We start from the raw sequence: 21,133 nt of genomic DNA on the forward strand, positions 1-21,133 counted from the left end.
TAGGATTTTACCTCCTTTTTCCTTAGTTTTCTAACTCATGACTTTGGGAAAAAGGGTCCCAGGTGACAAAATCAGTCGCTGAACGTCTACGTTATGCTCTGCTGCAAACTAATGTCAGGAATCCATTAAATAAGGCTCTGTCCGTGGGCATCTCCCGTACGGACGTTTGTTTCCCCTGGCCAATCTCAGCGGGCTCCTTTCGGCATGTGGGCAGAGCAGTAGGGAGAAAAAGGAGTTTGAGACTGGTACGGTCAAAAAAGAGGAGACGGACTGGCCCGTACGGGGATCGAACCCGCGACCTTGGCGTTATTAGCACCACGCTCTAACCAGCTGAGCTAACCGGCCATGTTGCGCATGTCGGCTGCCCCGGCCGACACCAGTGGGGATCTCACATGTGTCCCAGTCCTTAGAATAGGTACTGATAGCAGTGTGGAGAAAGGGAAGGGTGTCTCTTTCTCTGTCCTTGTCAGAGGCGACATCACGAGTGCTAGGGCTGACTTTGAACTGGGAACTGTATTCGAAACTTTATTCCACAAGAGAAGGAATCAGAAAGTATAGGAAATAACACGGCACCTGGAAGAGTTTGCAATCTAAAAGCCATAGGCCTTAGGCATGGGCTACACGGGGCCTTGTTGTAGCGCCAGTGATTGAGGGAAAGCTGCAGTCCGCATTTCAGCTGCAACTAACTCATGACTTTGGGCAAACGGGTCCCAGGTGACGAAATCAGTCGCTGACCGTCTACTTTACAAGTTATTGACTCTGGTATATGCTGTGCTGCAAACTAATGTCAGGAATCCATTGGATAAGGCTCTGGCCATGGGCATCTCCCGTACGGACGTTTGTTTCCCCTGGCCAATCTCAGCGGGCTCCTTTCGGCATGTGGTTTCGGCCTATTCGCTCCATGGATTGGGGATATCTACAGAGTTTTTCAGCTTAAACCTTAAGGAAACTGAGGTAGGATAAGTGTGGGTTCTCTCGGTGCAACAACTTAATGGCTTCTTTTTTTGTAGATCTCTTTTTAAATTTCCATCTTTATTTCCATGGAGTCTCTGGAGACTTAAGACTTTGGTTTCTTTCTACCTTTAAGGTTCCTTACGCTCCCTCTAGGATTTTACCTCCTTTTTCCTTAGTTTTCTAACTCATGACTTTGGGAAAAAGGGTCCCAGGTGACAAAATCAGTCGCTGAACGTCTACGTTATGCTCTGCTGCAAACTAATGTCAGGAATCCATTAAATAAGGCTCTGTCCGTGGGCATCTCCCGTACGGACGTTTGTTTCCCCTGGCCAATCTCAGCGGGCTCCTTTCGGCATGTGGTTTCGGCCTATTCGCTCCATGGATTGGGGATATCTACAGAGTTTTTCAGCTTAAACCTTCAGGAAACTGAGGTAGGATAAGTGTGGGTTCTCTCTGTGCAACGACTTAATGGCTTCTTTTTTTGTAGATCTCTTTTTAAAATTCCATCTTTATTTCCATGGAGACTCTGGAGACTCTGGAGACTTAAGACTTTGGATTCCTTTTTCCTGAGTTTTCTTTGGTGCACAAAGAAAACAATTGCCTCCCCGTCGGGGAATCGAACCCCGGTCTCTCGCGTGACAGGCGGGGATACTCACCACTATACTAACGAGGAATGGGTATGGTGCTTGCCATCACGGTAACCTGCTTAAATGAAGACAGCAGCAATTTCCACCCACCAGATCTAGGCAGTAGGGAGAAAAAGGAGTTTGAGACTGGTACGGTCAAAAAAGAGGAGACGGACTGGCCCGTACGGGGATCGAACCCGCGACCTTGGCGTTATTAGCACCACGCTCTAACCAGCTGAGCTAACCGGCCATGTTGCGCATGTCGGCTGCCCCGGCCGACACCAGTGGGGATCTCACATGTGTCCCAGTCCTTAGAATAGGTACTGATAGCAGTGTGGAGAAAGGGAAGGGTGTCTCTTTCTCTGTCCTTGTCAGAGGCGACATCACGAGTGCTAGGGCTGACTGTGAACTGGGAACTGTATTCGAAACTTTATTCCACAAGAGAAGGAATCAGAAAGTATAGGAAATAACACGGCACCTGGAAGAGTTTGCAATCTAAAAGCCATAGGCCTTAGGCATGGGCTACACGGGGCCTTGTTGTAGCGCCAGTGATTGAGGGAAAGCTGCAGTCCGCATTTCAGCTGCAACTAACTCATGACTTTGGGCAAACGGGTCCCAGGTGACGAAATCAGTCGCTGACCGTCTACTTTACAAGTTATTGACTCTGGTATATGCTGTGCTGCAAACTAATGTCAGGAATCCATTGGATAAGGCTCTGGCCGTGGGCATCTCCCGTACGGACGTTTGTTTCCCCTGGCCAATCTCAGCGGGCTCCTTTCGGCATGTGGTTTCGGCCTATTCGCTCCATGGATTGGGGATATCTACAGAGTTTTTCAGCTTAAACCTTAAGGAAACTGAGGTAGGATAAGTGTGGGTTCTCTCGGTGCAACGACTTAATGGCTTCTTTTTTTGTAGATCTCTTTTTAAATTTCCATCTTTATTTCCATGGAGTCTCTGGAGACTTAAGACTTTGGTTTCTTTCTACCTTTAAGGTTCCTGACGCTCTCTCTAGGATTTTACCTCCTTTTTCCTTAGTTTTCTAACTCATGACTTTGGGAAAACGGGTCCCAGGTGACAAAATCAGTCGCTGAACGTCTACGTTATGCTCTGCTGCAAACTAATGTCAGGAATCCATTAAATAAGGCTCTGTCCGTGGGCATCTCCCATACGGACGTTTGTTTCCCCTGGCCAATCTCAGCGGGCTCCTTTCGGCATGTGGTTTCGGCCTATTCGCTCCATGGATTGGGGATATCTACAGAGTTTTTCAGCTTAAACCTTCAGGAAACTGAGGTAGGATAAGTGTGGGTTCTCTCTGTGCAACGACTTAATGGCTTCTTTTTTTGTAGATCTCTTTTTAAAATTCCATCTTTATTTCCATGGAGACTCTGGAGACTTAAGACTCCTTTTTCCTGAGTTTTCTTTGGTGCACAAAGAAAACAATTGCCTCCCCGTCGGGGAATCGAACCCCGGTCTCCCGCGTGACAGGCGGGGATACTCACCACTATACTAACGAGGAATGGGTATGGTGCTTGCCATCACGGTAACCTGCTTAAATGAAGACAGCAGCAATTTCCACCCACCAGATCTAGGCAGTAGGGAGAAAAAGGAGTTTGAGACTGGTACGGTCAAAAAAGAGGAGACGGACTGGCCCGTACGGGGATCGAACCCGCGACCTTGGCGTTATTAGCACCACGCTCTAACCAGCTGAGCTAACCGGCCATGCTGCGCATGTCGGCTGCCCCGGCCGACACCAGTGGGGATCTCACATGTGTCCCAGTCCTTAGAATAGGTACTGATAGCAGTGTGGAGAAAGGGAAGGGTGTCTCTTTCTCTGTCCTTGTCAGAGGCGACATCACGAGTGCTAGGGCTGACTGTGAACTGGGAACTGTATTCGAAACTTTATTCCACAAGAGAAGGAATCAGAAAGTATAGGAAATAACACGGCACCTGGAAGAGTTTGCAATCTAAAAGCCATAGGCCTTAGGCATGGGCTACACGGGGCCTTGTTGTAGCGCCAGTGATTGAGGGAAAGCTGCAGTCCGCATTTCAGCTGCAACTAACTCATGACTTTGGGCAAACGGGTCCCAGGTGACGAAATCAGTCGCTGACCGTCTACTTTACAAGTTATTGACTCTGGTATATGCTGTGCTGCAAACTAATGTCAGGAATCCATTGGATAAGGCTCTGGCCGTGGGCATCTCCCATACGGACGTTTGTTTCCCCTGGCCAATCTCAGCGGGCTCCATTCGGCATGTGGTTTCGGCCTATTCGCTCCATGGATTGGGGATATCTACAGAGTTTTTCAGCTTAAACCTTAAGGAAACTGAGGTAGGATAAGTGTGGGTTCTCTCGGTGCAACAACTTAATGGCTTCTTTTTTTGTAGATCTCTTTTTAAATTTCCATCTTTATTTCCATGGAGTCTCTGGAGACTTAAGACTTTGGTTTCTTTCTACCTTTAAGGTTCCTTACGCTCCCTCTAGGATTTTACCTCCTTTTTCCTTAGTTTTCTAACTCATGACTTTGGGAAAAAGGGTCCCAGGTGACAAAATCAGTCGCTGAACGTCTACGTTATGCTCTGCTGCAAACTAATGTCAGGAATCCATTAAATAAGGCTCTGTCCGTGGGCATCTCCCGTACGGACGTTTGTTTCCCCTGGCCAATCTCAGCGGGCTCCTTTCGGCATGTGGGCAGAGCAGTAGGGAGAAAAAGGAGTTTGAGACTGGTACGGTCAAAAAAGAGGAGACGGACTGGCCTGTACGGGGATCGAACCCGCGACCTTGGCGTTATTAGCACCACGCTCTAACCAGCTGAGCTAACCACCCATGTTGCGCATGTCGGCTGCCCCGGCCGACACCAGTGGGGATCTCCCATGTGTCCCAGTCCTTAGAATAGGTACTGATAGCAGTGTGGAGAAAGGGAAGGGTGTCTCTTTCTCTGTCCTTGTCAGAGGCGACATCACGAGTGCTAGGGATGACTTTGAACTGGGAACTGTATTCGAAACTTTATTCCACAAGAGAAGGAATCAGAAAGTATAGGAAATAACACGGCACCTGGAAGAGTTTGCAATCTAAAAGCCATAGGCCTTAGGCATGGGCTACACGGGGCCTTGTTGTAGCGCCAGTGATTGAGGGAAAGCTGCAGTCCGCATTTCAGCTGCAACTAACTCATGACTTTGGGCAAACGGGTCCCAGGTGACGAAATCAGTCGCTGACCGTCTACTTTACAAGTTATTGACTCTGGTATATGCTGTGCTGCAAACTAATGTCAGGAATCCATTGGATAAGGCTCTGGCCGTGGGCATCTCCCGTACGGACGTTTGTTTCCCCTGGCCAATCTCAGCGGGCTCCTTTCGGCATGTGGTTTCGGCCTATTCGCTCCATGGATTGGGGATATCTACAGAGTTTTTCAGCTTAAACCTTAAGGAAACTGAGGTAGGATAAGTGTGGGTTCTCTCGGTGCAACAACTTAATGGCTTCTTTTTTTGTAGATCTCTTTTTAAATTTCCATCTTTATTTCCATGGAGTCTCTGGAGACTTAAGACTTTGGTTTCTTTCTACCTTTAAGGTTCCTTACGCTCCCTCTAGGATTTTACCTCCTTTTTCCTTAGTTTTCTAACTCATGACTTTGGGAAAAAGGGTCCCAGGTGACAAAATCAGTCGCTGAACGTCTATGTTATGCTCTGCTGCAAACTAATGTCAGGAATCCATTAAATAAGGCTCTGTCCGTGGGCATCTCCCGTACGGACGTTTGTTTCCCCTGGCCAATCTCAGCGGGCTCCTTTCGGCATGTGGTTTCGGCCTATTCGCTCCATGGATTGGGGATATCTACAGAGTTTTTCAGCTTAAACCTTCAGGAAACTGAGGTAGGATAAGTGTGGGTTCTCTCTGTGCAACAACTTAATGGCTTCTTTTTTTGTAGATCTCTTTTTAAAATTCCATCTTTATTTCCATGGAGACTCTGGAGACTTAAGACTTTGGTTTCTTTCTACCTTTAAGGTTCCTTACGCTCCCTCTAGGATTTTACCTCCTTTTTCCTTAGTTTTCTAACTAATGACTTTGGGAAAAAGGGTCCCAGGTGACAAAATCAGTCGCTGAACGTCTACGTTATGCTCTGCTGCAAACTAATGTCAGGAATCCATTAAATAAGGCTCTGTCCGTGGGCATCTCCCGTACGGACGTTTGTTTCCCCTGGCCAATCTCAGCGGGCTCCTTTCGGCATGTGGTTTCGGCCTATTCGCTCCATGGATTGGGGATATCTACAGAGTTTTTCAGCTTAAACCTTCAGGAAACTGAGGTAGGATAAGTGTGGGTTCTCTCTGTGCAACGACTTAATGGCTTCTTTTTTTGTAAATCTCTTTTTAAAATTCCATCTTTATTTCCATGGAGACTCTGGAGACTCTGGAGACTTAAGACTTTGGATTCCTTTTTCCTGAGTTTTCTTTGGTGCACAAAGAAAACAATTGCCTCCCCGTCGGGGAATCGAACCCCGGTTTCCCGCGTGACAGGCGGGGATACTCACCACTATACTAACGAGGAATGGGTATGGTGCTTGCCATCACGGTAACCTGCTTAAATGAAGACAGCAGCAATTTCCACCCACCAGATCTAGGCAGTAGGGAGAAAAAGGAGTTTGAGACTGGTACGGTCAAAAAAGAGGAGACGGACTGGCCCGTACGGGGATCGAACCCGCGACCTTGGCGTTATTAGCACCACGCTCTAACCAGCTGAGCTAACCGGCCATGTTGCGCATGTCGGCTGCCCCGGCCGACACCAGTGGGGATCTCACATGTGTCACAGTCCTTAGAATAGGTACTGATAGCAGTGTGGAGAAAGGGAAGGGTGTCTCTTTCTCTGTCCTTGTCAGAGGCGACATCACGAGTGCTAGGGCTGACTGTGAACTGGGAACTGTATTCAAAACTTTATTCCACAAGAGAAGGAATCAGAAAGTATAGGAAATAACACGGCACCTGGAAGAGTTTGCAATCTAAAAGCCATAGGCCTTAGGCATGGGCTACACGGGGCCTTGTTGTAGCGCCAGTGATTGAGGGAAAGCTGCAGTCCGCATTTCAGCTGCAACTAACTCATGACTTTGGGCACACAGGTCCCAGGTGACGAAATCAGTCGCTGACCGTCTACTTTACAAGTTATTGACTCTGGTATATGCTGTGCTGCAAACTAATGTCAGGAATCCATTGGATAAGGCTCTGGCCGTGGGCATCTCCCGTACGGACGTTTGTTTCCCCTGGCCAATCTCAGCGGGCTCCTTTCGGCATGTGGTTTCGGCCTATTCGCTCCATGGATTGGGGATATCTACAGAGTTTTTCAGCTTAAACCTTAAGGAAACTGAGGTAGGATAAGTGTGGGTTCTCTCGGTGCAACAACCTAATGGCTTCATTTTTTGTAGATCTCTTTTTAAATTTCCATCTTTATTTCCATGGAGTCTCTGGAGACTTAAGACTTTGGTTTCTTTCTACCTTTAAGGTTCCTTACGCTCCCTCTAGGATTTTACCTCCTTTTTCCTTAGTTTTCTAACTCATGACTTTGGGAAAAAGGGTCCCAGGTGACAAAATCAGTCGCTGAACGTCTACGTTATGCTCTGCTGCAAACTAATGTCAGGAATCCATTAAATAAGGCTCTGTCCGTGGGCATCTCCCGTACGGACGTTTGTTTCCCCTGGCCAATCTCAGCGGGCTCCTTTCGGCATGTGGTTTCGGCCTATTCGCTCCATGGATTGGGGATATCTACAGAGTTTTTCAGCTTAAACCTTCAGGAAACTGAGGTAGGATAAGTGTGGGTTCTCTCTGTGCAACGACTTAATGGCTTCTTTTTTTGTAGATCTCTTTTTAAAATTCCATCTTTATTTCCATGGAGACTCTGGAGACTCTGGAGACTTAAGACTTTGGATTCCTTTTTCCTGAGTTTTCTTTGGTGCATAAAGAAAACAATTGCCTCCCCGTCGGGGAATCGAACCCCGGTCTCCCGCGTGACAGGCGGGGATACTCACCACTATACTAACGAGGAATGGGTATGGTGCTTGCCATCACGGTAACCTGCTTAAATGAAGACAGCAGCAATTTCCACCCACCAGATCTAGGCAGTAGGGAGAAAAAGGAGTTTGAGACTGGTACGGTCAAAAAAGAGGAGACGGACTGGCCCGTACGGGGATCGAACCCGCGACCTTGGCGTTATTAGCACCACGCTCTAACCAGCTGAGCTAACCGGCCATGTTGCGCATGTCGGCTGCCCCGGCCGACACCAGTGGGGATCTCACATGTGTCCCAGTCCTTAGAATAGGTACTGATAGCAGTGTGGAGAAAGGGAAGGGTGTCTCTTTCTCTGTCCTTGTCAGAGGCGACATCACGAGTGCTAGGGCTGACTGTGAACTGGGAACTGTATTCGAAACTTTATTCCACAAGAGAAGGAAGCAGAAAGTATAGGAAATAACACGGCACCTGGAAGAGTTTGCAATCTAAAAGCCATAGGCCTTAGGCATGGGCTACACGGGGCCTTGTTGTAGCGCCAGTGATTGAGGGAAAGCTGCAGTCCGCATTTCAGCTGCAACTAACTCATGACTTTGGGCAAACGGGTCCCAGGTGACGAAATCAGTCGCTGACCGTCTACTTTACAAGTTATTGACTCTGGTATATGCTGTGCTGCAAACTAATGTCAGGAATCCATTGGATAAGGCTCTGGCCGTGGGCATCTCCCGTACGGACGTTTGTTTCCCCTGGCCAATCTCAGCGGGCTCCTTTCGGCATGTGGTTTCGGCCTATTCGCTCCATGGATTGGGGATATCTACAGAGTTTTTCAGCTTAAACCTTAAGGAAACTGAGGTAGGATAAGTGTGGGTTCTCTCGGTGCAACAACTTAATGGCTTCTTTTTTTGTAGATCTCTTTTTAAATTTCCATCTTTATTTCCATGGAGTCTCTGGAGACTTAAGACTTTGGTTTCTTTCTACCTTTAAGGTTCCTTACGCTCCCTCTAGGATTTTACCTCCTTTTTCCTTAGTTTTCTAACTCATGACTTTGGGAAAAAGGGTCCCAGGTGACAAAATCAGTCGCTGAACGTCTACGTTATGCTCTGCTGCAAACTAATGTCAGGAATCCATTAAATAAGGCTCTGTCCGTGGGCATCTCCCGTACGGACGTTTGTTTCCCCTGGCCAATCTCAGCGGGCTCCTTTCGGCATGTGGGCAGAGCAGTAGGGAGAAAAAGGAGTTTGAGACTGGTACGGTCAAAAAAGAGGAGACGGACTGGCCCGTACGGGGATCGAACCCGCGACCTTGGCGTTATTAGCACCACGCTCTAACCAGCTGAGCTAACCGGCCATGTTGCGCATGTCGGCTGCCCCGGCCGACACCAGTGGGGATCTCACATGTGTCCCAGTCCTTAGAATAGGTACTGATAGCAGTGTGGAGAAAGGGAAGGGTGTCTCTTTCTCTGTCCTTGTCAGAGGCGACATCACGAGTGCTAGGGCTGACTTTGAACTGGGAACTGTATTCGAAACTTTATTCCACAAGAGAAGGAATCAGAAAGTATAGGAAATAACACGGCACCTGGAAGAGTTTGCAATCTAAAAGCCATAGGCCTTAGGCATGGGCTACACGGGGCCTTGTTGTAGCGCCAGTGATTGAGGGAAAGCTGCAGTCCGCATTTCAGCTGCAACTAACTCATGACTTTGGGCAAACGGGTCCCAGGTGACGAAATCAGTCGCTGACCGTCTACTTTACAAGTTATTGACTCTGGTATATGCTGTGCTGCAAACTAATGTCAGGAATCCATTGGATAAGGCTCTGGCCATGGGCATCTCCCGTACGGACGTTTGTTTCCCCTGGCCAATCTCAGCGGGCTCCTTTCGGCATGTGGTTTCGGCCTATTCGCTCCATGGATTGGGGATATCTACAGAGTTTTTCAGCTTAAACCTTAAGGAAACTGAGGTAGGATAAGTGTGGGTTCTCTCGGTGCAACAACTTAATGGCTTCTTTTTTTGTAGATCTCTTTTTAAATTTCCATCTTTATTTCCATGGAGTCTCTGGAGACTTAAGACTTTGGTTTCTTTCTACCTTTAAGGTTCCTTACGCTCCCTCTAGGATTTTACCTCCTTTTTCCTTAGTTTTCTAACTCATGACTTTGGGAAAAAGGGTCCCAGGTGACAAAATCAGTCGCTGAACGTCTACGTTATGCTCTGCTGCAAACTAATGTCAGGAATCCATTAAATAAGGCTCTGTCCGTGGGCATCTCCCGTACGGACGTTTGTTTCCCCTGGCCAATCTCAGCGGGCTCCTTTCGGCATGTGGTTTCGGCCTATTCGCTCCATGGATTGGGGATATCTACAGAGTTTTTCAGCTTAAACCTTCAGGAAACTGAGGTAGGATAAGTGTGGGTTCTCTCTGTGCAACGACTTAATGGCTTCTTTTTTTGTAGATCTCTTTTTAAAATTCCATCTTTATTTCCATGGAGACTCTGGAGACTCTGGAGACTTAAGACTTTGGATTCCTTTTTCCTGAGTTTTCTTTGGTGCACAAAGAAAACAATTGCCTCCCCGTCGGGGAATCGAACCCCGGTCTCTCGCGTGACAGGCGGGGATACTCACCACTATACTAACGAGGAATGGGTATGGTGCTTGCCATCACGGTAACCTGCTTAAATGAAGACAGCAGCAATTTCCACCCACCAGATCTAGGCAGTAGGGAGAAAAAGGAGTTTGAGACTGGTACGGTCAAAAAAGAGGAGACGGACTGGCCCGTACGGGGATCGAACCCGCGACCTTGGCGTTATTAGCACCACGCTCTAACCAGCTGAGCTAACCGGCCATGTTGCGCATGTCGGCTGCCCCGGCCGACACCAGTGGGGATCTCACATGTGTCCCAGTCCTTAGAATAGGTACTGATAGCAGTGTGGAGAAAGGGAAGGGTGTCTCTTTCTCTGTCCTTGTCAGAGGCGACATCACGAGTGCTAGGGCTGACTGTGAACTGGGAACTGTATTCGAAACTTTATTCCACAAGAGAAGGAATCAGAAAGTATAGGAAATAACACGGCACCTGGAAGAGTTTGCAATCTAAAAGCCATAGGCCTTAGGCATGGGCTACACGGGGCCTTGTTGTAGCGCCAGTGATTGAGGGAAAGCTGCAGTCCGCATTTCAGCTGCAACTAACTCATGACTTTGGGCAAACGGGTCCCAGGTGACGAAATCAGTCGCTGACCGTCTACTTTACAAGTTATTGACTCTGGTATATGCTGTGCTGCAAACTAATGTCAGGAATCCATTGGATAAGGCTCTGGCCGTGGGCATCTCCCGTACGGACGTTTGTTTCCCCTGGCCAATCTCAGCGGGCTCCTTTCGGCATGTGGTTTCGGCCTATTCGCTCCATGGATTGGGGATATCTACAGAGTTTTTCAGCTTAAACCTTAAGGAAACTGAGGTAGGATAAGTGTGGGTTCTCTCGGTGCAACGACTTAATGGCTTCTTTTTTTGTAGATCTCTTTTTAAATTTCCATCTTTATTTCCATGGAGTCTCTGGAGACTTAAGACTTTGGTTTCTTTCTACCTTTAAGGTTCCTGACGCTCTCTCTAGGATTTTACCTCCTTTTTCCTTAGTTTTCTAACTCATGACTTTGGGAAAACGGGTCCCAGGTGACAAAATCAGTCGCTGAACGTCTACGTTATGCTCTGCTGCAAACTAATGTCAGGAATCCATTAAATAAGGCTCTGTCCGTGGGCATCTCCCATACGGACGTTTGTTTCCCCTGGCCAATCTCAGCGGGCTCCTTTCGGCATGTGGTTTCGGCCTATTCGCTCCATGGATTGGGGATATCTACAGAGTTTTTCAGCTTAAACCTTCAGGAAACTGAGGTAGGATAAGTGTGGGTTCTCTCTGTGCAACGACTTAATGGCTTCTTTTTTTGTAGATCTCTTTTTAAAATTCCATCTTTATTTCCATGGAGACTCTGGAGACTTAAGACTCCTTTTTCCTGAGTTTTCTTTGGTGCACAAAGAAAACAATTGCCTCCCCGTCGGGGAATCGAACCCCGGTCTCCCGCGTGACAGGCGGGGATACTCACCACTATACTAACGAGGAATGGGTATGGTGCTTGCCATCACGGTAACCTGCTTAAATGAAGACAGCAGCAATTTCCACCCACCAGATCTAGGCAGTAGGGAGAAAAAGGAGTTTGAGACTGGTACGGTCAAAAAAGAGGAGACGGACTGGCCCGTACGGGGATCGAACCCGCGACCTTGGCGTTATTAGCACCACGCTCTAACCAGCTGAGCTAACCGGCCATGCTGCGCATGTCGGCTGCCCCGGCCGACACCAGTGGGGATCTCACATGTGTCCCAGTCCTTAGAATAGGTACTGATAGCAGTGTGGAGAAAGGGAAGGGTGTCTCTTTCTCTGTCCTTGTCAGAGGCGACATCACGAGTGCTAGGGCTGACTGTGAACTGGGAACTGTATTCGAAACTTTATTCCACAAGAGAAGGAATCAGAAAGTATAGGAAATAACACGGCACCTGGAAGAGTTTGCAATCTAAAAGCCATAGGCCTTAGGCATGGGCTACACGGGGCCTTGTTGTAGCGCCAGTGATTGAGGGAAAGCTGCAGTCCGCATTTCAGCTGCAACTAACTCATGACTTTGGGCAAACGGGTCCCAGGTGACGAAATCAGTCGCTGACCGTCTACTTTACAAGTTATTGACTCTGGTATATGCTGTGCTGCAAACTAATGTCAGGAATCCATTGGATAAGGCTCTGGCCGTGGGCATCTCCCATACGGACGTTTGTTTCCCCTGGCCAATCTCAGCGGGCTCCATTCGGCATGTGGTTTCGGCCTATTCGCTCCATGGATTGGGGATATCTACAGAGTTTTTCAGCTTAAACCTTAAGGAAACTGAGGTAGGATAAGTGTGGGTTCTCTCGGTGCAACAACTTAATGGCTTCTTTTTTTGTAGATCTCTTTTTAAATTTCCATCTTTATTTCCATGGAGTCTCTGGAGACTTAAGACTTTGGTTTCTTTCTACCTTTAAGGTTCCTTACGCTCCCTCTAGGATTTTACCTCCTTTTTCCTTAGTTTTCTAACTCATGACTTTGGGAAAAAGGGTCCCAGGTGACAAAATCAGTCGCTGAACGTCTACGTTATGCTCTGCTGCAAACTAATGTCAGGAATCCATTAAATAAGGCTCTGTCCGTGGGCATCTCCCGTACGGACGTTTGTTTCCCCTGGCCAATCTCAGCGGGCTCCTTTCGGCATGTGGGCAGAGCAGTAGGGAGAAAAAGGAGTTTGAGACTGGTACGGTCAAAAAAGAGGAGACGGACTGGCCCGTACGGGGATCGAACCCGCGACCTTGGCGTTATTAGCACCACGCTCTAACCAGCTGAGCTAACCGGCCATGTTGCGCATGTCGGCTGCCCCGGCCGACACCAGTGGGGATCTCACATGTGTCCCAGTCCTTAGAATAGGTACTGATAGCAGTGTGGAGAAAGGGAAGGGTGTCTCTTTCTCTGTCCTTGTCAGAGGCGACATCACGAGTGCTAGGGATGACTTTGAACTGGGAACTGTATTCGAAACTTTATTCCACAAGAGAAGGAATCAGAAAGTATAGGAAATAACACGGCACCTGGAAGAGTTTGCAATCTAAAAGCCATAGGCCTTAGGCATGGGCTACACGGGGCCTTGTTGTAGCGCCAGTGATTGAGGGAAAGCTGCAGTCCGCATTTCAGCTGCAACTAACTCATGACTTTGGGCAAACGGGTCCCAGGTGACGAAATCAGTCGCTGACCGTCTACTTTACAAGTTATTGACTCTGGTATATGCTGTGCTGCAAACTAATGTCAGGAATCCATTGGATAAGGCTCTGGCCGTGGGCATCTCCCGTACGGACGTTTGTTTCCCCTGGCCAATCTCAGCGGGCTCCTTTCGGCATGTGGTTTCGGCCTATTCGCTCCATGGATTGGGGATATCTACAGAGTTTTTCAGCTTAAACCTTAAGGAAACTGAGGTAGGATAAGTGTGGGTTCTCTCGGTGCAACAACTTAATGGCTTCTTTTTTTGTAGATCTCTTTTTAAATTTCCATCTTTATTTCCATGGAGTCTCTGGAGACTTAAGACTTTGGTTTCTTTCTACCTTTAAGGTTCCTTACGCTCCCTCTAGGATTTTACCTCCTTTTTCCTTAGTTTTCTAACTCATGACTTTGGGAAAAAGGGTCCCAGGTGACAAAATCAGTCGCTGAACGTCTATGTTATGCTCTGCTGCAAACTAATGTCAGGAATCCATTAAATAAGGCTCTGTCCGTGGGCATCTCCCGTACGGACGTTTGTTTCCCCTGGCCAATCTCAGCGGGCTCCTTTCGGCATGTGGTTTCGGCCTATTCGCTCCATGGATTGGGGATATCTACAGAGTTTTTCAGCTTAAACCTTCAGGAAACTGAGGTAGGATAAGTGTGGGTTCTCTCTGTGCAACAACTTAATGGCTTCTTTTTTTGTAGATCTCTTTTTAAAATTCCATCTTTATTTCCATGGAGACTCTGGAGACTTAAGACTTTGGTTTCTTTCTACCTTTAAGGTTCCTTACGCTCCCTCTAGGATTTTACCTCCTTTTTCCTTAGTTTTCTAACTAATGACTTTGGGAAAAAGGGTCCCAGGTGACAAAATCAGTCGCTGAACGTCTACGTTATGCTCTGCTGCAAACTAATGTCAGGAATCCATTAAATAAGGCTCTGTCCGTGGGCATCTCCCGTACGGACGTTTGTTTCCCCTGGCCAATCTCAGCGGGCTCCTTTCGGCATGTGGTTTCGGCCTATTCGCTCCATGGATTGGGGATATCTACAGAGTTTTTCAGCTTAAACCTTCAGGAAACTGAGGTAGGATAAGTGTGGGTTCTCTCTGTGCAACGACTTAATGGCTTCTTTTTTTGTAAATCTCTTTTTAAAATTCCATCTTTATTTCCATGGAGACTCTGGAGACTCTGGAGACTTAAGACTTTGGATTCCTTTTTCCTGAGTTTTCTTTGGTGCACAAAGAAAACAATTGCCTCCCCGTCGGGGAATCGAACCCCGGTTTCCCGCGTGACAGGCGGGGATACTCACCACTATACTAACGAGGAATGGGTATGGTGCTTGCCATCACGGTAACCTGCTTAAATGAAGACAGCAGCAATTTCCACCCACCAGATCTAGGCAGTAGGGAGAAAAAGGAGTTTGAGACTGGTACGGTCAAAAAAGAGGAGACGGACTGGCCCGTACGGGGATCGAACCCGCGACCTTGGCGTTATTAGCACCACGCTCTAACCAGCTGAGCTAACCGGCCATGTTGCGCATGTCGGCTGCCCCGGCCGACACCAGTGGGGATCTCACATGTGTCACAGTCCTTAGAATAGGTACTGATAGCAGTGTGGAGAAAGGGAAGGGTGTCTCTTTCTCTGTCCTTGTCAGAGGCGACATCACGAGTGCTAGGGCTGACTGTGAACTGGGAACTGTATTCAAAACTTTATTCCACAAGAGAAGGAATCAGAAAGTATAGGAAATAACACGGCACCTGGAAGAGTTTGCAATCTAAAAGCCATAGGCCTTAGGCATGGGCTACACGGGGCCTTGTTGTAGCGCCAGTGATTGAGGGAAAGCTGCAGTCCGCATTTCAGCTGCAACTAACTCATGACTTTGGGCACACAGGTCCCAGGTGACGAAATCAGTCGCTGACCGTCTACTTTACAAGTTATTGACTCTGGTATATGCTGTGCTGCAAACTAATGTCAGGAATCCATTGGATAAGGCTCTGGCCGTGGGCATCTCCCGTACGGACGTTTGTTTCCCCTGGCCAATCTCAGCGGGCTCCTTTCGGCATGTGGTTTCGGCCTATTCGCTCCATGGATTGGGGATATCTACAGAGTTTTTCAGCTTAAACCTTAAGGAAACTGAGGTAGGATAAGTGTGGGTTCTCTCGGTGCAACAACCTAATGGCTTCATTTTTTGTAGATCTCTTTTTAAATTTCCATCTTTATTTCCATGGAGTCTCTGGAGACTTAAGACTTTGGTTTCTTTCTACCTTTAAGGTTCCTTACGCTCCCTCTAGGATTTTACCTCCTTTTTCCTTAGTTTTCTAACTCATGACTTTGGGAAAAAGGGTCCCAGGTGACAAAATCAGTCGCTGAACGTCTACGTTATGCTCTGCTGCAAACTAATGTCAGGAATCCATTAAATAAGGCTCTGTCCGTGGGCATCTCCCGTACGGACGTTTGTTTCCCCTGGCCAATCTCAGCGGGCTCCTTTCGGCATGTGGTTTCGGCCTATTCGCTCCATGGATTGGGGATATCTACAGAGTTTTTCAGCTTAAACCTTCAGGAAACTGAGGTAGGATAAGTGTGGGTTCTCTCTGTGCAACGACTTAATGGCTTCTTTTTTTGTAGATCTCTTTTTAAAATTCCATCTTTATTTCCATGGAGACTCTGGAGACTCTGGAGACTTAAGACTTTGGATTCCTTTTTCCTGAGTTTTCTTTGGTGCATAAAGAAAACAATTGCCTCCCCGTCGGGGAATCGAACCCCGGTCTCCCGCGTGACAGGCGGGGATACTCACCACTATACTAACGAGGAATGGGTATGGTGCTTGCCATCACGGTAACCTGCTTAAATGAAGACAGCAGCAATTTCCACCCACCAGATCTAGGCAGTAGGGAGAAAAAGGAGTTTGAGACTGGTACGGTCAAAAAAGAGGAGACGGACTGGCCCGTACGGGGATCGAACCCGCGACCTTGGCGTTATTAGCACCACGCTCTAACCAGCTGAGCTAACCGGCCATGTTGCGCATGTCGGCTGCCCCGGCCGACACCAGTGGGGATCTCACATGTGTCCCAGTCCTTAGAATAGGTACTGATAGCAGTGTGGAGAAAGGGAAGGGTGTCTCTTTCTCTGTCCTTGTCAGAGGCGACATCACGAGTGCTAGGGCTGACTGTGAACTGGGAACTGTATTCGAAACTTTATTCCACAAGAGAAGGAAGCAGAAAGTATAGGAAATAACACGGCACCTGGAAGAGTTTGCAATCTAAAAGCCATAGGCCTTAGGCATGGGCTACACGGGGCCTTGTTGTAGCGCCAGTGATTGAGGGAAAGCTGCAGTCCGCATTTCAGCTGCAACTAACTCATGACTTTGGGCAAACGGGTCCCAGGTGACGAAATCAGTCGCTGACCGTCTACTTTACAAGTTATTGACTCTGGTATATGCTGTGCTGCAAACTAATGTCAGGAATCCATTGGATAAGGCTCTGGCCGTGGGCATCTCCCGTACGGACGTTTGTTTCCCCTGGCCAATCTCAGCGGGCTCCTTTCGGCATGTGGTTTCGGCCTATTCGCTCCATGGATTGGGGATATCTACAGAGTTTTTCAGCTTAAACCTTAAGGAAACTGAGGTAGGATAAGTGTGGGTTCTCTCGGTGCAACAACTTAATGGCTTCTTTTTTTGTAGATCTCTTTTTAAATTTCCATCTTTATTTCCATGGAGTCTCTGGAGACTTAAGACTTTGGTTTCTTTCTACCTTTAAGGTTCCTTACGCTCCCTCTAGGATTTTACCTCCTTTTTCCTTAGTTTTCTAACTCATGACTTTGGGAAAAAGGGTCCCAGGTGACAAAATCAGTCGCTGAACGTCTACGTTATGCTCTGCTGCAAACTAATGTCAGGAATCCATTAAATAAGGCTCTGTCCGTGGGCATCTCCCGTACGGACGTTTGTTTCCCCTGGCCAATCTCAGCGGGCTCCTTTCGGCATGTGGTTTCGGCCTATTCGCTCCATGGATTGGGGATATCTACAGAGTTTTTCAGCTTAAACCTTCAGGAAACTGAGGTAGGATAAGTGTGGGTTCTCTCTGTGCAACAACTTAATGGCTTCTTTTTTTGTAGATCTCTTTTTAAAATTCCATCTTTATTTCCATGGAGACTCTGGAGACTTAAGACTTTGGTTTCTTTCTACCTTTAAGGTTCCTTACGCTCCCTCTAGGATTTTACCTCCTTTTTCCTTAGTTTTCTAACTCATGACTTTGGGAAAAAGGGTCCCAGGTGACAAAATCAGTCGCTGAACGTCTACGTTATGCTCTGCTGCAAACTAATGTCAGGAATCCATTAAATAAGGCTCTGTCCGTGGTCATCTCCCGTACGGACGTTTGTTTCCCCTGGCCAATCTCAGCGGGCTCCTTTCGGCATGTGGTTTCGGCCTATTCGCTCCATGGATTGGGGATATCTACAGAGTTTTTCAGCTTAAACCTTCAGGAAACTGAGGTAGGATAAGTGTGGGTTCTCTCTGTGCAACGACTTAATGGCTTCTTTTTTTGTAGATCTCTTTTTAAAATTCCATCTTTATTTCCATGGAGACTCTGGAGACTCTGGAGACTTAAGACTTTGGATTCCTTTTTCCTGAGTTTTCTTTGGTGCACAAAGAAAACAATTGCCTCCCCGTCGGGGAATCGAACCCCGGTCTCCCGCGTGACAGGCGGGGATACTCACCACTATACTAACGAGGAATGGGTATGGTGCTTGCCATCACGGTAACCTGCTTAAATGAAGACAGCAGCAATTTCCACCCACCAGATCTAGGCAGTAGGGAGAAAAAGGAGTTTGAGACTGGTACGGTCAAAAAAGAGGAGACGGACTGGCCCGTACGGGGATCGAACCCGCGACCTTGGCGTTATTAGCACCACGCTCTAACCAGCTGAGCTAACCGGCCATGTTGCGCATGTCGGCTGCCCCGGCCGACACCAGTGGGGATCTCACATGTGTCCCAGTCCTTAGAATAGGTACTGATAGCAGTGTGGAGAAAGGGAAGGGTGTCTCTTTCTCTGTCCTTGTCAGAGGCGACATCACGAGTGCTAGGGCTGACTGTGAACTGGGAACTGTATTCAAAACTTTATTCCACAAGAGAAGGAATCAGAAAGTATAGGAAATAACATGGCACCTGGAAGAGTTTGCAATCTAAAAGCCATAGGCCTTAGGCATGGGCTACACGGGGCCTTGTTGTAGCGCCAGTGATTGAGGGAAAGCTGCAGTCCGCATTTCAGCTGCAACTAACTCATGACTTTGGGCACACAGGTCCCAGGTGACGAAATCAGTCGCTGACCGTCTACTTTACAAGTTATTGACTCTGGTATATGCTGTGCTGCAAACTAATGTCAGGAATCCATTGGATAAGGCTCTGGTCATGGGCATCTCCCGTACGGACGTTTGTTTCCCCTGGCCAATCTCAGCGGGCTCCTTTCGGCATGTGGTTTCGGCCTATTCGCTCCATGGATTGGGGATATCTACAGAGTTTTTCAGCTTAAACCTTAAGGAAACTGAGGTAGGATAAGTGTGGGTTCTCTCGGTGCAACAACCTAATGGCTTCTTTTTTTGTAGATCTCTTTTTAAATTTCCATCTTTATTTCCATGGAGTCTCTGGAGACTTAAGACTTTGGTTTCTTTCTACCTTTAAGGTTCCTTACGCTCCCTCTAGGATTTTACCTCCTTTTTCCTTAGTTTTCTAACTCATGACTTTGGGAAAAAGGGTCCCAGGTGACAAAATCAGTCGCTGAACGTCTACGTTATGCTCTGCTGCAAACTAATGTCAGGAATCCATTAAATAAGGCTCTGTCCGTGGGCATCTCCCGTACGGACGTTTGTTTCCCCTGGCCAATCTCAGCGGGCTCCTTTCGGCATGTGGTTTCGGCCTATTCGCTCCATGGATTGGGGATATCTACAGAGTTTTTCAGCTTAAACCTTCAGGAAACTGAGGTAGGATAAGTGTGGGTTCTCCCTGTGCAACGACTTAATGGCTTCTTTTTTTGTAGATCTCTTTTTAAAATTCCATCTTTATTTCCATGGAGTCTCTGGAGACTCTGGAGACTTAAGACTTTGGATTCCTTTTTCCTGAGTTTTCTTTGGTGCACAAAGAAAACAATTGCCTCCCCGTCGGGGAATCGAACCCCGGTCTCCCGCGTGACAGGCGGGGATACTCACCACTATACTAACGAGGAATGGGTATGGTGCTTGCCATCACGGTAACCTGCTTAAATGAAGACAGCAGCAATTTCCACCCACCAGATCTAGGCAGTAGGGAGAAAAAGGAGTTTGAGACTGGTACGGTCAAAAAAGAGGAGACGGACTGGCCCGTACGGGGATCGAACCCGCGACCTTGGCGTTATTAGCACCACGCTCTAACCAGCTGAGCTAACCGGCCATGTTGCGCATGTCGGCTGCCCCGGCCGACACCAGTGGGGATCTCACATGTGTCACAGTCCTTAGAATAGGTACTGATAGCAGTGTGGAGAAAGGGAAGGGTGTCTCTTTCTCTGTCCTTGTCAGAGGCGACATCACGAGTGCTAGGGCTGACTGTGAACTGGGAACTGTATTCGAAACTTTATTCCACAAGAGAAGGAATCAGAAAGTAAAGGAAATAACACGGCACCTGGAAGAGTTTGCAATCTAAAAGCCATAGGCCTTAGGCATGGGCTACACGGGGCCTTGTTGTAGCGCCAGTGATTGAGGGAAAGCTGCAGTCCGCATTTCAGCTGCAACTAACTCATGACTTTGGGCAAACGGGTCCCAGGTGACGAAATCAGTCGCTGACCGTCTACTTTACAAGTTATTGACTCTGGTATATGCTGTGCTGCAAACTAATGTCAGGAATCCATTGGATAAGGCTCTGGCCGTGGGCATCTCCCGTACGGACGTTTGTTTCCCCTGGCCAATCTCAGCGGGCTCCTTTCGGCATGTGGTTTCGGCCTATTCGCTCCATGGATTGGGGATATCTACAGAGTTTTTCAGCTTAAACCTTAAGGAAACTGAGGTAGGATAAGTGTGGGTTCTCTCGGTGCAACAACTTAATGGCTTCTTTTTTTGTAGATCTCTTTTTAAATTTCCATCTTTATTTCCATGGAGTCTCTGGAGACTTAAGACTTTGGTTTCTTTCTACCTTTAAGGTTCCTTACGCTCCCTCTAGGATTTTACCTCCTTTTTCCTTAGTTTTCTAACTCATGACTTTGGGAAAAAGGGTCCCAGGTGACAAAATCAGTCGCTGAACGTCTACGTTATGCTCTGCTGCAAACTAATGTCAGGAATCCATTAAATAAGGCTCTGTCCGTGGGCATCTCCCGTACGGACGTTTGTTTCCCCTGGCCAATCTCAGCGGGCTCCTTTCGGCATGTGGTTTCGGCCTATTCGCTCCATGGATTGGGGATATCTACAGAGTTTTTCAGCTTAAACCTTCAGGAAACTGAGGTAGGATAAGTGTGGGTTCTCTCTGTGCAACGACTTAATGGCTTCTTTTTTTGTAGATCTCTTTTTAAAATTCCATCTTTATTTCCATGGAGACTCTGGAGACTCTGGAGACTTAAGACTTTGGATTCCTTTTTCCTGAGTTTTCTTTGGTGCACAAAGAAAACAATTGCCTCCCCGTCGGGGAATCGAACCCCGGTCTCCCGCGTGACAGGCGGGGATACTCACCACTATACTAACGAGGAATGGGTATGGTGCTTGCCATCACGGTAACCTGCTTAAATGAAGACAGCAGCAATTTCCACCCACCAGATCTAGGCAGTAGGGA

The 21,133-nt window shown here is 47.7% G+C and overlaps 22 non-coding genes across 22 annotated transcripts; all 22 read right to left on the reverse strand.

Moving 5' to 3' along the window:
* Positions 1 to 271: 271 nt before the first annotated feature.
* On the reverse strand, positions 272 to 345 carry TRNAI-AAU (transfer RNA isoleucine (anticodon AAU)). Its single transcript has one exon. It is a non-coding gene; the product is annotated as a tRNA-Ile (tRNA).
* A 1,411-nt stretch (positions 346 to 1,756) lies between these two features.
* Positions 1,757 to 1,830, reverse strand: TRNAI-AAU (transfer RNA isoleucine (anticodon AAU)). The gene has a single exon. It is a non-coding gene; the product is annotated as a tRNA-Ile (tRNA).
* A 1,194-nt stretch (positions 1,831 to 3,024) lies between these two features.
* TRNAD-GUC (transfer RNA aspartic acid (anticodon GUC)) lies at positions 3,025 to 3,096 on the reverse strand. The gene has a single exon. It is a non-coding gene; the product is annotated as a tRNA-Asp (tRNA).
* A 129-nt stretch (positions 3,097 to 3,225) lies between these two features.
* Positions 3,226 to 3,299, reverse strand: TRNAI-AAU (transfer RNA isoleucine (anticodon AAU)). The gene has a single exon. It is a non-coding gene; the product is annotated as a tRNA-Ile (tRNA).
* Positions 3,300 to 6,044: 2,745 nt separating this feature from the next.
* On the reverse strand, positions 6,045 to 6,116 carry TRNAD-GUC (transfer RNA aspartic acid (anticodon GUC)). Its single transcript has one exon. It is a non-coding gene; the product is annotated as a tRNA-Asp (tRNA).
* A 129-nt stretch (positions 6,117 to 6,245) lies between these two features.
* Positions 6,246 to 6,319, reverse strand: TRNAI-AAU (transfer RNA isoleucine (anticodon AAU)). The gene has a single exon. It is a non-coding gene; the product is annotated as a tRNA-Ile (tRNA).
* A 1,210-nt stretch (positions 6,320 to 7,529) lies between these two features.
* Positions 7,530 to 7,601, reverse strand: TRNAD-GUC (transfer RNA aspartic acid (anticodon GUC)). The gene has a single exon. It is a non-coding gene; the product is annotated as a tRNA-Asp (tRNA).
* A 129-nt stretch (positions 7,602 to 7,730) lies between these two features.
* TRNAI-AAU (transfer RNA isoleucine (anticodon AAU)) lies at positions 7,731 to 7,804 on the reverse strand. Its single transcript has one exon. It is a non-coding gene; the product is annotated as a tRNA-Ile (tRNA).
* Positions 7,805 to 8,834: 1,030 nt separating this feature from the next.
* TRNAI-AAU (transfer RNA isoleucine (anticodon AAU)) lies at positions 8,835 to 8,908 on the reverse strand. The gene has a single exon. It is a non-coding gene; the product is annotated as a tRNA-Ile (tRNA).
* A 1,411-nt stretch (positions 8,909 to 10,319) lies between these two features.
* Positions 10,320 to 10,393, reverse strand: TRNAI-AAU (transfer RNA isoleucine (anticodon AAU)). Its single transcript has one exon. It is a non-coding gene; the product is annotated as a tRNA-Ile (tRNA).
* Positions 10,394 to 11,587: 1,194 nt separating this feature from the next.
* TRNAD-GUC (transfer RNA aspartic acid (anticodon GUC)) lies at positions 11,588 to 11,659 on the reverse strand. Its single transcript has one exon. It is a non-coding gene; the product is annotated as a tRNA-Asp (tRNA).
* Positions 11,660 to 11,788: 129 nt separating this feature from the next.
* TRNAI-AAU (transfer RNA isoleucine (anticodon AAU)) lies at positions 11,789 to 11,862 on the reverse strand. Its single transcript has one exon. It is a non-coding gene; the product is annotated as a tRNA-Ile (tRNA).
* A 1,030-nt stretch (positions 11,863 to 12,892) lies between these two features.
* On the reverse strand, positions 12,893 to 12,966 carry TRNAI-AAU (transfer RNA isoleucine (anticodon AAU)). Its single transcript has one exon. It is a non-coding gene; the product is annotated as a tRNA-Ile (tRNA).
* A 1,641-nt stretch (positions 12,967 to 14,607) lies between these two features.
* TRNAD-GUC (transfer RNA aspartic acid (anticodon GUC)) lies at positions 14,608 to 14,679 on the reverse strand. The gene has a single exon. It is a non-coding gene; the product is annotated as a tRNA-Asp (tRNA).
* Positions 14,680 to 14,808: 129 nt separating this feature from the next.
* Positions 14,809 to 14,882, reverse strand: TRNAI-AAU (transfer RNA isoleucine (anticodon AAU)). Its single transcript has one exon. It is a non-coding gene; the product is annotated as a tRNA-Ile (tRNA).
* Positions 14,883 to 16,092: 1,210 nt separating this feature from the next.
* Positions 16,093 to 16,164, reverse strand: TRNAD-GUC (transfer RNA aspartic acid (anticodon GUC)). Its single transcript has one exon. It is a non-coding gene; the product is annotated as a tRNA-Asp (tRNA).
* A 129-nt stretch (positions 16,165 to 16,293) lies between these two features.
* TRNAI-AAU (transfer RNA isoleucine (anticodon AAU)) lies at positions 16,294 to 16,367 on the reverse strand. The gene has a single exon. It is a non-coding gene; the product is annotated as a tRNA-Ile (tRNA).
* A 1,641-nt stretch (positions 16,368 to 18,008) lies between these two features.
* On the reverse strand, positions 18,009 to 18,080 carry TRNAD-GUC (transfer RNA aspartic acid (anticodon GUC)). The gene has a single exon. It is a non-coding gene; the product is annotated as a tRNA-Asp (tRNA).
* Positions 18,081 to 18,209: 129 nt separating this feature from the next.
* Positions 18,210 to 18,283, reverse strand: TRNAI-AAU (transfer RNA isoleucine (anticodon AAU)). Its single transcript has one exon. It is a non-coding gene; the product is annotated as a tRNA-Ile (tRNA).
* Positions 18,284 to 19,493: 1,210 nt separating this feature from the next.
* TRNAD-GUC (transfer RNA aspartic acid (anticodon GUC)) lies at positions 19,494 to 19,565 on the reverse strand. Its single transcript has one exon. It is a non-coding gene; the product is annotated as a tRNA-Asp (tRNA).
* Positions 19,566 to 19,694: 129 nt separating this feature from the next.
* On the reverse strand, positions 19,695 to 19,768 carry TRNAI-AAU (transfer RNA isoleucine (anticodon AAU)). The gene has a single exon. It is a non-coding gene; the product is annotated as a tRNA-Ile (tRNA).
* Positions 19,769 to 20,978: 1,210 nt separating this feature from the next.
* TRNAD-GUC (transfer RNA aspartic acid (anticodon GUC)) lies at positions 20,979 to 21,050 on the reverse strand. Its single transcript has one exon. It is a non-coding gene; the product is annotated as a tRNA-Asp (tRNA).
* Positions 21,051 to 21,133: the final 83 nt, after the last annotated feature.

Source organism: Hyla sarda, unplaced genomic scaffold, assembly GCF_029499605.1.
Source record: "Hyla sarda isolate aHylSar1 unplaced genomic scaffold, aHylSar1.hap1 scaffold_884, whole genome shotgun sequence".
Taxonomy (NCBI): domain Eukaryota; kingdom Metazoa; phylum Chordata; class Amphibia; order Anura; family Hylidae; genus Hyla; species Hyla sarda.